Raw genomic sequence first — 13,116 nt, forward strand, 5'->3', positions numbered from 1 at the left:
GTGAGCCACCGTGCCCGGCCAAGATGCGAGTCATCATGCTCAGGCCTCCCATGGAGTATTTGCACATACTTACATTATAAATTATTCACTGTTTATCTGAAATTCAGATTTAACTGGACGTCCTGTATTTAATTAATTTATTTATTTATTTATTTTCTGTCCCTAATACTTTATTGGTCATCTCTAGGCCTGTGTGCAGCTGGGTGGGTTTGCGGGAGGGCGTCACTATTCACCTGCTCCCAGTTGGAGACATGAGAAGGCCTTGACCTAGCTCTCCAGGGTCCCAGACTGTACAGTTTAGAGGGGCAGATCTGGCCTTTCCTGGGTCAACACAGGGCACCCATTGTAGGGGCACAAGCTCACGATCCATCAGCCAGCCTAGTTGTGTTTGCAGAAATATTCCTTGCTGTCATTCATGCTGGGCTTGATCATGTCACTGCCAGGCTTCCAGCCAGCAGGACAAATTTCCGGGTGCTCATCTGTGTACTGGAAGGCCTGGACCAGCTGCAGGGCCTCATGCAAAAAGCATCCCACAGGCCAATCATTAACAGCGATCTGGGGAAGGTCATCCTTGCCATGGATGATAAAGAGGCCCCTGCAGGCCAGGTGTGGTGGCTCATAGCTGTAATCCCAGCACTTTGGGAGGCCGAGGCAGGCGGATCACCTGAGGTCGGGAGTTCGAGACCAGCCTGACTGACATGGCGAAACCCAGTCTCTACTAAAAACACAAAAAAATTAGCTGGGCTTGGTGGTGCATACCTGTAATCCCAGCTACTCGAGAGGCTGAGGCAGGAGAATTACTTGAACCGGAGAGGCGAAGATTGCAGTGAGCCGAGATCACGCCATTGCACTCCAGCCTGGGTAACTCTGTCTCAAAAAAAAAAAAAAAAAAAAAAAAGAGGCCCCTGCAAACAATGCCCTCATCTGTTTTCAGCACGCTGTAATTCTCAGACAACTTCAGGTCACGTCAGCAAGCAGAGGGCAGTCCAGGGACTCAAGGCCTCCCTCCTTCCGGGGGATGTTGATCCAAGCCAGGTGGGTGAACTGAGCCCACCGAGGTCCCCAGCACTTTGCAGCTTTCGGAAGCCCTCAGCATGGTCGCTGAATGCGATGATCTCTGTGGGGGCACACGAAAGTGAAGTCCAAGGCTCAGTGGCTCACACCTGTAATCCCAGTACTTTGGGAGGCTGAGGCTGGCAAATCACCTGAGGTCAGAAGTTCAAGACTGACCTGGCCAACATGGTGAAAGCCCATCTCTACTAAAAATACAAAATTAGCAGGCAGGGTCGCACGTGCTTGTAGTCCCAGCTACTTGGGAGGCTGAGGCAAGAGAATCGCTTCAACCCAGGAGGCAGAGGTTGCAGTTAGCCGAGATCGAGCCACTGCACTCCAGCTTGGGCAACAGAGCCAGACTTTGTTTAAAAAAAAAAAAAAGTGAAGTCCAGAGGATGGAAAAAGAGGACGATGTGCTTCCCTCTGTAGTCCAACAGCCTTACCTTCCTGTAGGTGCCATCCACCACAGCAGTGGCCTTGAAGTCAGAGGTGAGCTTTCCAGTGTGCATGTTACCGGAGGCCACAACTGAAAGCTCCACGGGCAAAGGCAAGATGCAGGATAACCAGATGCATGGACCTGCATTCTCAGTGCCCTGGGCACCCTGTATCTATTTACTCAGCCACTCTGCCTGTGAAAGACATGAGCAGAATCCTCTTCAGTCATGCAGAGGAGACAAGAGGCCCGTTCCTCTTGTTCTCTGGCCTGAGCCTGCTTCTTTATTTTCTTATTATTTTTTATTATTTTTATTTTTTAGAGATGATCTCACTCTGCTGCCCAGTGTCAAGTTCAGTGGCACGATCATGGCTCACTGCAGCCTCTAACTCCTGGCTCAAGCGATCCTCCCATCAACCTCCGGAGTAGCTGGGACTACAGGCGCACACTACCACGCCTGGCTAATTATTATTATTTTTACTTTTTTTTTTTTTTTTTTGAGACAGAGTCTCGCTCTGTCACCCAGGCTGGAGTGCAGTGGCGCAATCTCGGCTCACTGCAAGCTCCGCCTCCCGGGGTTCACGCCATTCTCCTGCCTCAGCCTCCCCGAGTAGCTGGCACTACAGGCGCCCGCCACCACGCCCGGCTAATTTTTTTTGTATTTTTAGTAGAGACGGGGTTTCACCGTGGTCTCGATCTCCTGACCTCATGATCCACCCGCCTCGGCCTCCCAAAGTGCTGGGATTACAAGCGTGAGCCACTGCGCCTGGCCTTATTATTTTTAAAATTTCTTCTAGAATCAAGGTCTTTCTCTGTTGCCCAGGCTGCTCTTGAACTCTTGGCCTCAAGTGATTCTCCCACCTCAACCTCCCAAAGTACTGAAATTACAAGTGTGAGCCACTGTGCCCAATCTGGCCTGAGCTTGCTTCTTTAGCCCAACTCTCCACCCTTGGGCCACAACATGAGAACTCCCCGTAGGGACAAGTCCCCAGTGCTCTTGCTTTGACTGGCACTCTCTACTGCGCACGGGGCCTCGCCCTGCCTGGCACCCACTTCCAGAGCCCACCTAACCTCTGAGTCCTGCGGCTGCTGCTCTGCCTGCACCTGGGATCCGCCCACGCAGCTCCGCTGGGGCTGCCTTGCTCCCTCTTTAGCCACACATCCATACTTGGTTTCCCCCTGGGTTTCTTCTGTGTCCACTCTGAGGAATAATTCAGCCTGATTCCTGATTCCGTGCAACCTGAGACCCTGCTCGGGTTCTAGATCCTGTGACCCTAGCTCTCAGCAGATCTGTCCTGTCCTGTTTTGTTTTGTTTTCTTTTAGACGGAGTTTCGCTCTGTCGCCCAGGCCAGAGTGCAGTGTCGTGATCTCGGCTCGCTGCAACCTCTGCCTCCTGGGTTCAAGCGATTCTCCTGCCTCAGCCTCCCAAGTAGCTAGGATTACAGGCACACGCCACCATGCCCAGCTAATTTTTGTATTTTTAGTGGAGATGGGAGTTTCACCATGTTGGCCAGGCTGGTCCTGAACTCCTGACCTCAAGTGATCCACCTGCCTCGGGCTCCCAAAGTGCTGGGATTACAGGTGTGAGCCACCGTGCCCTGTCCTCTTAAAATGGTTCTGACTGCTGACTTGATGTTAGAATCTAGCTCAGAGAGGATTTTTTTTTTTAAAAGAAGCAGCAGCCGCTATCTGTCTAGAGGCCCTACTTCCATAAACCCAGACACTCTCCTTGAAATCCTGTTATCAAAAGCCCCAAGCCAATTCTGAAGGCAGGAGTCCATGTGCAGCCAGGCAGAGTCCCAGCCAGCAACCTCTCCATGGGCTTTCTCTGCTCGGGGGAGGCAGTGTTTGGGGTGCAGTTTCTGCACTTTTATTCTGGCTCAGCAGGTGAGTCCCCAATAGAGTCTGGGCCAGAGTCCTTAAAGAGAGCTGTGGCATCTGAGAAAACAGAACTCAAACTCACTTCTGGATCTTTTTGTGATGCCAGATGCCCTGCTGGCTGCTGGGAGCACACACTCACTCAATGACCTAAATGCCCTGGGACCCCCTTGCAAGACGGGCCATGTGAATGGGGCCATCCTGCCAGCTGGTGGCCTCCAAGATGGCACACAAAGCTGCCTCCCTGTGTCTTCTTAAAGTCTGACCTTCAGCCAGAGGACATAAAGTATCAAATCTGTGTTTGTTTGCTGGTCTGCCGTAACAAAACACCACCAACTGAATGGCTTAAAGCCACAGAAATCTATTGTCTCCTGGTTCTGGAGCTCAGGAGTCCAAAATCAAGGTGTTGGCAGGGTCGTCCTCCCTCTGAAGCCTGCAGAGGAAAACCTTTCCTTGACTCAGCCTAACTTCTGGTGGTTTGCTGGTCATCTTTGGCATTTCTTGGCTTCTGACAGGTCTCTCCCACCTTCTGTTGTCACATGGCGTTTTCCCCTGTCTTGTGGGCCAGAGCCTGCCCATGAACAAAATATTTTAACACACACTGGTTGGTTTTTAACAGACAAAAATCAGAAAAGTATGCACAAAAATCTGGATTTCCATAGGCCTCTGTAACTGGGACCACAGCATAAGCTTTGCTGGGGAGCAGGTAACAGTCTTAATCACCAGCATGAGTGTGCATGGGTTTGTTGTGTCTTTTTCCAAGAATAAGCACAGAAGAAGGGTGGAGGGAATAGGTTCTGTGCATGTGAGGTGGGATGTGAGAGTGGGGACAGAGGGAGAAAGACAAAATGCCCACAGGCAGGTTGGACGCGGTGGCTCATGCCTGTAATCCCAGCACTTTGGGAGGCTGAGGTGGGTGGATCAAAGCTTGGCCAACATGGTAAAACCCTGACTCCACTAAAAATACAAAAATTAGCTGGTCCTGGTGGTGCCCGCCTGTCATCCCAGCTACCTGGGAGGCTAAGGCAGGAGAATTGCTTGAACCTGGGAGGTGGAAGTTACAGTGAGCCAAGATCACACCACTGCACTCCAGCCTGGGCAACAGAGCAAGACTCTATCTAAAAAAAAAAAAAAATTTTCCGGAGGCAGGAGCTGGCAGCAAACAATGCCCTGGGTGGTTTGGGGCAGGATAGCTCTGTGTGAGGAGCTGGAGGCCCAACACTCATCCCTCTATGGCCCTGGCCCCGGGCTGTGTTCCTGAAATTCACGTCAACTCTCCTCACCTGCTGAGGCGGGCAGATCATTTGAGGTCAGGAGTTTGAGACCAGCCTGGCCAAAATGGCGAAACTCTGTCTCTATTAAAAATACAAAAATTAGCCGGGTGTAGTGGCACGCGCCTATAATCCCAGCTAGTCAGGAGGCTGACCCAGGAGAATTGCTTGAACCCAGGAGGTGGAGGTTGCAGTGAGCTGACATTGTGCCATTGCACTCCAGCCCATGCGACAGAGCAAGACTCTGTCTCAAAATAAAAAAAAAAAAAAAAAGACAGGAGTTTATTATTTATTTATTTACTTTTAGAGACGGGTGTGCCCCTGTCACTCATCCTGGAGTGCTGTGGTACAATCATAGCTCACTGCAGCCTCAAACTCCTGGGCTCAAGCGATCCTCCCACCTCTGCCTCCCAAGTAGCTGGCACTACAGGCATGTGCCCCTGCACCCAGCTAATTTTCTTATTTTTTGTAGAAATGGGGGACTGGCTATGTTACCTAGGCTGGTCTCGAGCGCCAAGACAAGTTTATTTATTTATTTATTTTTAAATTTTTTAAAACAGACATAGGGTCTTCTTATGTTGCTCAGGCTGGTCTTGAACTCCTGACCTCAAGCGATCCTCCTGCCTTGGCCTCCCAAAGTGCTGAGATTATAGGCATGAGCCACCACACGCAGCAAGACATGAGTTTATTAAGAAATATCGCCAGGTGTGGTGGTTTACGCCTGTAATCCTAGCACTTTGGGAGGCCGAGGCGAGTGGATTGCCTGAGCTCAGGAGTTCAAGTCCAGCCTGGGCAACTCGGTGAAACCCCATCTCTACTAAAATACAAAAAATTAGCTGGGCGTGGGAGCATGTGCCTGTAATCTCAGCTACTTGAAAGGCTGAGACAGGAGAATCGCTTGAACTCGAGAGACGGGGGTTGCAATGAGCCAAGATAGCACCATTGCACTCCAGCCTGGGTGACAGAGCAAGACTTCATCTCAAAAAACAAAAAAAAAAACAAAAAAAAAAGAAAAAGAAAAGAAAAAAATGAAATATCTGCAGCTGCAGGACTCATGGGGAGACCTGAAGAGGGAGACTCTAGGCTGTGCTTCCACACAGGTTCCTAAGTGCACTCAGAAATGGCCACCAAGGGAGTGGCAGCCACTACCAAAACCAGGGACCGCTGTGCCAGATGGCCACTGCCCCAGCCATCAGCGGCAGGCCAGCCTGCACACCACAACCCACACCTGCAAAACGCAGGCCTCTCATGCTGCCTCCCTCCCCACTCAGTTCCAAATCAACGAGGGACAAAGGTCCAGGTGATAGGTGAAACCCACCCCCCAAATCCATCCGTTAGTGGTGAGAGATGCTGGGAATGGAAGTGATTTTAAATGCTCTGTTGGGAAAGTGGCTTTACATTATGTGGAACTATTCAATAGAATTTTATGCAGCGTGGTGGCTCATGCGTGTAATCCCAGCACTTTGGGAGGCTAGGGTGAGACAATTGCTTGAGGCCAGGAGTTCAAGACCAGCCTGGGCAATATAGTGAGATTCTGTATCTACAAAAAAACAAAAACATTAGCGGGGTGTGGTGTTACATGCCTGTAGTCCTAGATACTCAAGAGGCTGAAGTGGGAGGATCATTTTAGCCCAGGAGTTCAAGGCTGCAATGAGCTATGATTTTGCCACTACACTCCAGCCTGGGCTATGTATGCATATTACTTTGATAAAAAGAATTTAAAAAGCTGAGCGTAGTGGCTCATGCGTGTAATCCCAGCACTTTGGGAGGTCAAGGAGGGCAGATCGCTTGAGGTCAGGAGTTCGAGACCAGCCTGGCCAACATGGTGAAACCCTGTCTCTACTAAAAATATAAAAATCAGCCAGGCATGGTGGTGCACACCTGTAATCCCCGCTACTCAGGAGGCTGAGGCAGGAGAATTGCCTGAATCTGGGAGGTGGAGGTTGCAGTGAGCTGAGATCGCGCCACTGCACTCCAGCCTGGGTGACAAGAGCGAAACTCCATCTCAAAAAAAGAAAAAAGCATAAAAAAGAAAAAGGCTTTGTGATCTTTAAATAGAGCCAGCTTCTAGCATTGTCAAGCAATAGGATGCATTGCCATTTTCATGAGGGGTAGGTGGAACATTCTCGGAAGCTTTGGTTTTCCTCTTACTCCTTTATTCTAAGGGCTGCAAAGAAGCCATCTCGTTTGCCGCACTTAAGTAGAGGGTAGGCAGGGAGCTATGTCTTTAATTAGGAAAGAAAGGCCCTTGGAAAGCTGGTGCCTTCTTCCCCAAGGCCTTCTTACAAGCTCATATCCCTCACTTCCCCTTTCCCAAGGGCCCTGAAGATCCAGATCTGTATCAACATTTGAAACTTGATGATCCTAACAGCAGTCCTCTGAAATTGCACTGAGTCTTTGGTCAGAGAGCTGGCTGAGATTCCCCTCAGGGAGAGGTGGCCGTGAAGGAAGGCAGAAGTTGCATACACTTAGTGGCATGTTTATAGCAGTTTTGCAGCTAAAAAAATATATATATATATATAGATAGATAGATAGGTAGATACACACACACATACATATGTATGCATATTTTATATATATCTATATCTATATATATATAATTTTTTTTACAACCTGCCTAATCTAAAGCTTTGTGTTTGGTGTGAGAATCTCTGCGATGAACCAGCCCTGGAGAGCAAAGGAACAGAAAAGGGGTAGGAAGAAAGGACCATTTTTCACACAGAGCTCTAAAGGGCAGCATCAGCCCAGCAGGGGTCTGTGTTATCTGTGAAAATGGACACACTGGATTGAACTGGCCACAGGCAGCCAGGGCTCCCTTGGGCATGTCTGGCTTCCATGTCAGCTGGATGGCAGATCACGGAACACAGAGTGGAAGCCCAGGAGGAACTGCAAGGAATTTTTTTTTTTTTTTTTTTTTTGAGATGGACTCTCGCTCTGTCACCCAGGCTGGAGTGCAGTGGCGCGATCTCAGCTCACTGCAACCTCTGTGTCCCAGGTTCAAGCAACTCTCCTGCTTCAGCTTATGGAGTAGCTGGGATTACAGGCGCGCACCACCACACCTGGCTAATTTTTGTATTTTTAGCGGAGACGGGGTTTCACCATGTTGGCCAGGCTGGTCTTAAACGCCTGACCTCAAGCGATCCACCCACCTTGACCTCCCAAAGTGCGGGGATTACAGGTATGAGCCACCAAGCTCGGCCAGAAATGCTTTTAATAGAATCTGCAGGGCAAGGGAGAACTTTCCAGAACAACTTCACATTTAATTAACTTTTGAGGTTCACAGTTGTTTGTTTGTTTGTTTGTTTAATAGTATAAAGATCACTGATCGGCTGGGCGCAGTGGCTCACGCTTGTAATCCCAGCACTTTGGGAGGCCGAGGTGGGCGGATCACCTGAGGTCAGGAGTTCAAGACCAGCCTGGTCCAACATGGTGAAACCCCGTCTCCACTAAAAATACAAAAATTAGCCAGGTGTGGTGACGTGTGCCTGAATCCTAGCTACTGAGGAGGCTGAGGCAAGAGAATTGCTTGAACCTGGGAGGCAGAGGTTGCAGTGAGCCAAGATCATGCTATTGCAGTCGAGCCTGGAAGACAAGAGCAAACTCCGTCTCAAAAATAAATAAATAAATAAATAAAAATGAAAAAATAAAGATCACTGATCAATGGGGACGCCATACAGTGTCAAGTCCACATTCACTTTCACTGTCCCAGAGTGGAAAGGCATGAGTTCCTTTTCTCCTCATTGACTTGCTAACTATCCTCCCTCTGGCACTCAGCAGAGAGAGCAGCCCCCACCACACCCCAAATACACACAGGGCCTGACCTCAGTCCAATTACTCTTTTATTCACAAATTAGACCCTGGGCACATTGGTGACTGATGTACGTTGTGTTTTTTTCTGTTGAAATTCACTTTTGGAAATGGATGGTAGGGGAAAAGAGCTTCCATAGTGAAAACATTGCTGCAAATTATAAAAACCACTTTCTGAAGAAAGAGAGAGATTGGGCTGAGTGTGGCGGCTCAGCCTATAATCCCAGCACTTTGGGAGGCTGAGGCAGGAGGATAGTTTGAACCCAGGAGTTTGAGACCAGTCTGGGCAATATAGCGAGACTCCCTCTCTACAAAGATTTTTTTAAAAATTAGCTGGTCATGATGGTGCATGCCTGTAGTCCTAGCTACTTGGGAGGCTGAGGCAGGGGATCCCTTGAGCTCAGGAGGTTGAGGCTGCAGTGAACTGTGACTGAGCCACTGCACTACAGCCAGGGTGACCGCAAGACCCTGTCTCAAAAAATAAATAAATAAATAAAAATAAAAGAAAGAAAAAGAAAATGGCTAAGAGGAGAGGCAGGCGAAGACGCCTCTTTTGGAAATGGGGTCTTGCCATACTGTCCAGGCTGGGTTCAAATTCATGATCCTCCTCCTTCAGCCTCTCGAGTACCTGGGACTACAGGTGCATGCTGCTGTGTCCAGCCACTGTGCCCCTTTTCCCCAGCTGCCTCGCACTCCAGTGCAGAATGAGCACTGTATCCTGGTGTGGTCAGGGACCCAGGTGCCAGGTGGGCAGCCGGAGCTCAGAGACTGTCAGTCAGGTCTGGACTCACTGCACACACAGCCAGAAAGGGCTCCTGAGAGGCATCAGCAGCTGGCCACTTCCACCACCAACCAGGGAGTGAGGCTGGGAAGGCCTGAGCCCTCACCCTACATGAGGCTGCCTCTGGGAGTGCCTGGCTGGGCCTGCCTTGGGAAATCGGACAGGACTCAGGAGAGGGAGAATCTAGAGAACACGCCTGACCCTTGAAAGTGTGTCCTGATACTATGCAGTGTAGAATCCTTGAAGAAGTAATATCAAGACAAGAATAAAAAAGAAAGGTGGGACGCAGTGGCTCATGCTTGTAATCCCAGCACTTTGGGAGGCCGAGGCAGGGAGATCATGATTTCAGGAGTTCGAGACCAGCCTGGCCAATACAGTATAACCCCGTCTCTACTAAAAATACAAAAATTAGCTGGGCATGGTGGTGCGTGCCTGTAATCCCAGCTACTCAGGAGGCTGAAGCAGGAGAATCACTTGAACCCAGGAGGCAGAGGTTGCAGTGAGCCAAGATCGTGCCACTGCCCTCCAGTCTGGGCAACAGAGCGAGAGTCAGTCTAAAAAAATGAAAAAAAGAAAGAGAGCTAAAAGAAAGCTCACGAACAGGAGACCTGGGTATAAACGGGCATCATCCCTTCGCCTGGGTGTAAGTGGGTCTCTCCTCTTCCCCTAGGTTCTGTGCACTTCATCAGATTGATGACTCACGGTGGCTGGGTTATGGCAGCAGAGTTCATCCTGGCGAGCTGGACAAGCACAGCTTTGAGGGTTAGACAAGATAAAGAAGCACTGCACCCATGGGTACCTCTAGTGGCTAAGAGGGAAAGGAGAAAACAGAAGCTCCTCCTCACGCTAATGATGGGCTGGGAGCAGTGGCTCACCCCTGTAATCCTAGCTCCTTAGGAAGCCAAGGCAGGAGGATTGCTTGAGGCCATGAGTTCAGGACCCGCCTGGGCAACATAGTAAGACCCCATCTCTATAAAAATAAATTGAATTATTTATGTATTTATGTATTTATTTATTTTTTATTTATATATATATATATATTTTTTGAGACAGAGTCTGGCTCTGTTGCCCAGGCTGGAGTGCAGTGGCGCAATCTTGGCTCACTGCAAGCTCCGCCTCCCAGGTTCACGCCATTCTCCTGCCTCAGCCTCTCCGAGTAGCTGGGACTACAGGTGCCTGCCACCACGCCCGGCTAATTTTTTGTATTTTTAGTAGAGACGGGGTTTCACCGTGGTCTCGATCTCCTGACCTCGTGATCCGCCCGCCTCGGCCTCCCAAAGTGCTGGGATTACAAGCATGAGCCACCGCGCCCAGCCTATTTATTTATTTTGAGACATAGTCTTGCTCTGTCACCCAGGCTGGAGTGCAGTGGCATGATCTCGGCTCACTGCAACCTCTGCCTCCCAGGTTCAGGTGATTTCCTGCCTCAGCCTCCTGAGTAGCTGGGATTACAGGCGTGCACCACCACACCCAGCTAGTTGTTGATATTTTTAGTAGAGACGGGGTTTCACCATGTTGGCCTGGCTGGTCTTGAACTCCTGGCCTCAAGTGATCCACCCGCCTCGGCCTCCCAAAGCGCTGGAATTACAGGTGTGAGCCACCCTACCTGGCCTAAAGTAAATTTTTTGTCTTTGCTTTTATTTTTTAAGACAGAGACTCGCTCTGTCACCCAGGCTGGAGTGCAGTGGCATGATCTCAGCTCACTGCAACCTCCGCCTCCTGGATTCAAGTGACTCTTGTGCCTCAGCCTCTGAGTAGCTGGGACTACAGGCATGCACCACCACGCCTGGCAAATTTTTGTATTTTTAGTAGAGACGGGGTTTCACTATGTTGGGCAGGCTGGTCTTGAACTCCTGACCTCAGGTGATCCACCCGCCTCGGCCTCCCAAAGTGCTGGGATTACAGACATGAGCCACTGTGCCTGGCCTAAACTAAATTTTTAAAAAACCTCATGACTAACTGGAAAAAACAATGTTCCCAGGGACCCTGACCAGAGGAGAGAATTATGTTGACCAAATCTTGAGTCCTCTTCTCTTTTTCCTTACCCCACCTTTCCTTGCCCAGGCTAGTTTATAGACATAGAGTGCTGAAAAAAAATTCGAACTAGATTTTCAAGTCCCCCTGGGTACCCAACCCTATTTATGCTAATTTTGAAGTGGTTAAATCCATGATTCCCAGCCCTGATTTTAGGACACCCCCAGGTGTCTTGAATTATTCCAAGGGCTATTGTGAAATTCCAAAAATAAAATCGTTTTAATTTCCTGCATTTTAAAATAAGTACACACCTTGTGCTCTCTAAAATCACATGCTTTTGGAGGAGAAAGATTGTGAAATCCTGCAGAAAAACTCATTTGGATGCCAGCAGTTTGGCCACAGCAATCAAAATGCCACTTCATATTTGGGTAGTGCTCTGTGGCTTTGAGAGCACTTTCTGATAAGTAGGTTAGTGGGGACATGTGTGAATCAACACAAAAGATGCTTCTTCTAGTCTGGTTGTTGCACTAGAGGTAGGAAACAACCATGCGGCCTTCCTTTGGAGCACATACTGGCTCCTCTGGGACATTTCAGTTTGTCACCTGCTGGTGGAGGGGGAGTCTGGAAGGAGGCTGGTGGCACAGGCCTGGACTGCAGTGGGCCCAGTATGGGTGAGGCCAACTGGGTGATGGGGGCATCCGATCACTGTCAAAGCAAAGGAAGAGGAGGCAGGCTTTCCCCCGAGCCCCAGTGAGTCTACAAGTCAAAAACCAAGGCAGCACCATGGGATGGCTGGGTTCCCGACTCCAGAACTTTCCCTGGCTGCCAGATGGGCAGCATTCTTTGCTTTATAGTGAGAAAGTGAGGCCATCAAACCTTATATAATTGATGTCACTCTTGAGGACCCTGTGACCTCCATGACTATTGTCTCCAATGTGTCTTCCCTGTGTAGTGTCCCCGGGGTCCTGGGGAGGCCCAGGGATGAGGACTGTCTCTGGACCCCTGAGGAAATGGACGTGGGACCTGAGTCAGGGTGTGGGAGAGAACCTGTGAGCTTGCTGAGCTTCCAGTGGAGCCAGGGGAGCAAAGAGCCAAATGCCAAGGTGTGGAGCATGCCATACTCTAGGTGGCAACTTTTCTTAAAAGCCACTTTAGGCCAGAGCGGCAGTGGACACCTGGAACCCCAGCACTTTAGGAGGCTGAGGCGGGTGGATCACTTGAGCCCGGAAGTTCGAGACCAGCCTGGCCAACACGATGACACCCCGTCTCTACTAAAAACACAAAAATTAGCCGGGCGTGGAGGTGGGCTCCTGTAATCCCAGCTACTCAGGAGGCTGAGGCACGAGAATTGCTTGAGCCTGGGAGGCGGAGGTTGCAGTGAGCCGAGATCATGCTACTGCACTCCAGCCTGGGTGACAGCGTGAGACCCTGTCTCAAAACAAAACAAAAAAAAGGGAAAAAAAAATCCTTATCTACAAGCCATCAAAAAGGTGGGGACTCCCTTTCCTCCTCACTTGGCTCCCTACAAATAAACACATTGCTTTCTCCCACTACCAATGTCAGTATAAATATCTGGTCTAACCACACCAGGAAGCCAACCCCAGTTCGGTTCTACGACACTACAGTGACTTCTGCCATTTTTGCAGATTAGAGCATGAGCCTCAGGCTGTCAGCGGAGAAGGCAGGAACCTGTTTCTCTGGCTCTGGCTTGGCTCCATTCCGGGGCTGCTTCCTCCTGCCGGCAGCCCAGGTTAGCAGCCTGAGTTCGGGAGTGGTTTCTTGGCAGTGAACCAGGTACTTGGGGACTGAAGAAAGCAATTTACCTTTTCTAGGTTCTTCCACCTCAAGGGCCTCCCAGCAGCCTAAATAAGTTGCTAATACAAAGTTCCTATAGCACTTTACAGTTTACAAGACGTTT

General features: G+C 49.7%; 1 pseudogene; it reads right to left on the reverse strand.

Moving 5' to 3' along the window:
- Window positions 1–378: 378 nt before the first annotated feature.
- Window positions 379–13,116, reverse strand: part of LOC100593049 — a 33,208-nt pseudogene continuing 20,470 nt past the window's right edge.

Source organism: Nomascus leucogenys, chromosome 18, assembly GCF_006542625.1.
Source record: "Nomascus leucogenys isolate Asia chromosome 18, Asia_NLE_v1, whole genome shotgun sequence".
Lineage (NCBI taxonomy): Eukaryota > Metazoa > Chordata > Mammalia > Primates > Hylobatidae > Nomascus > Nomascus leucogenys.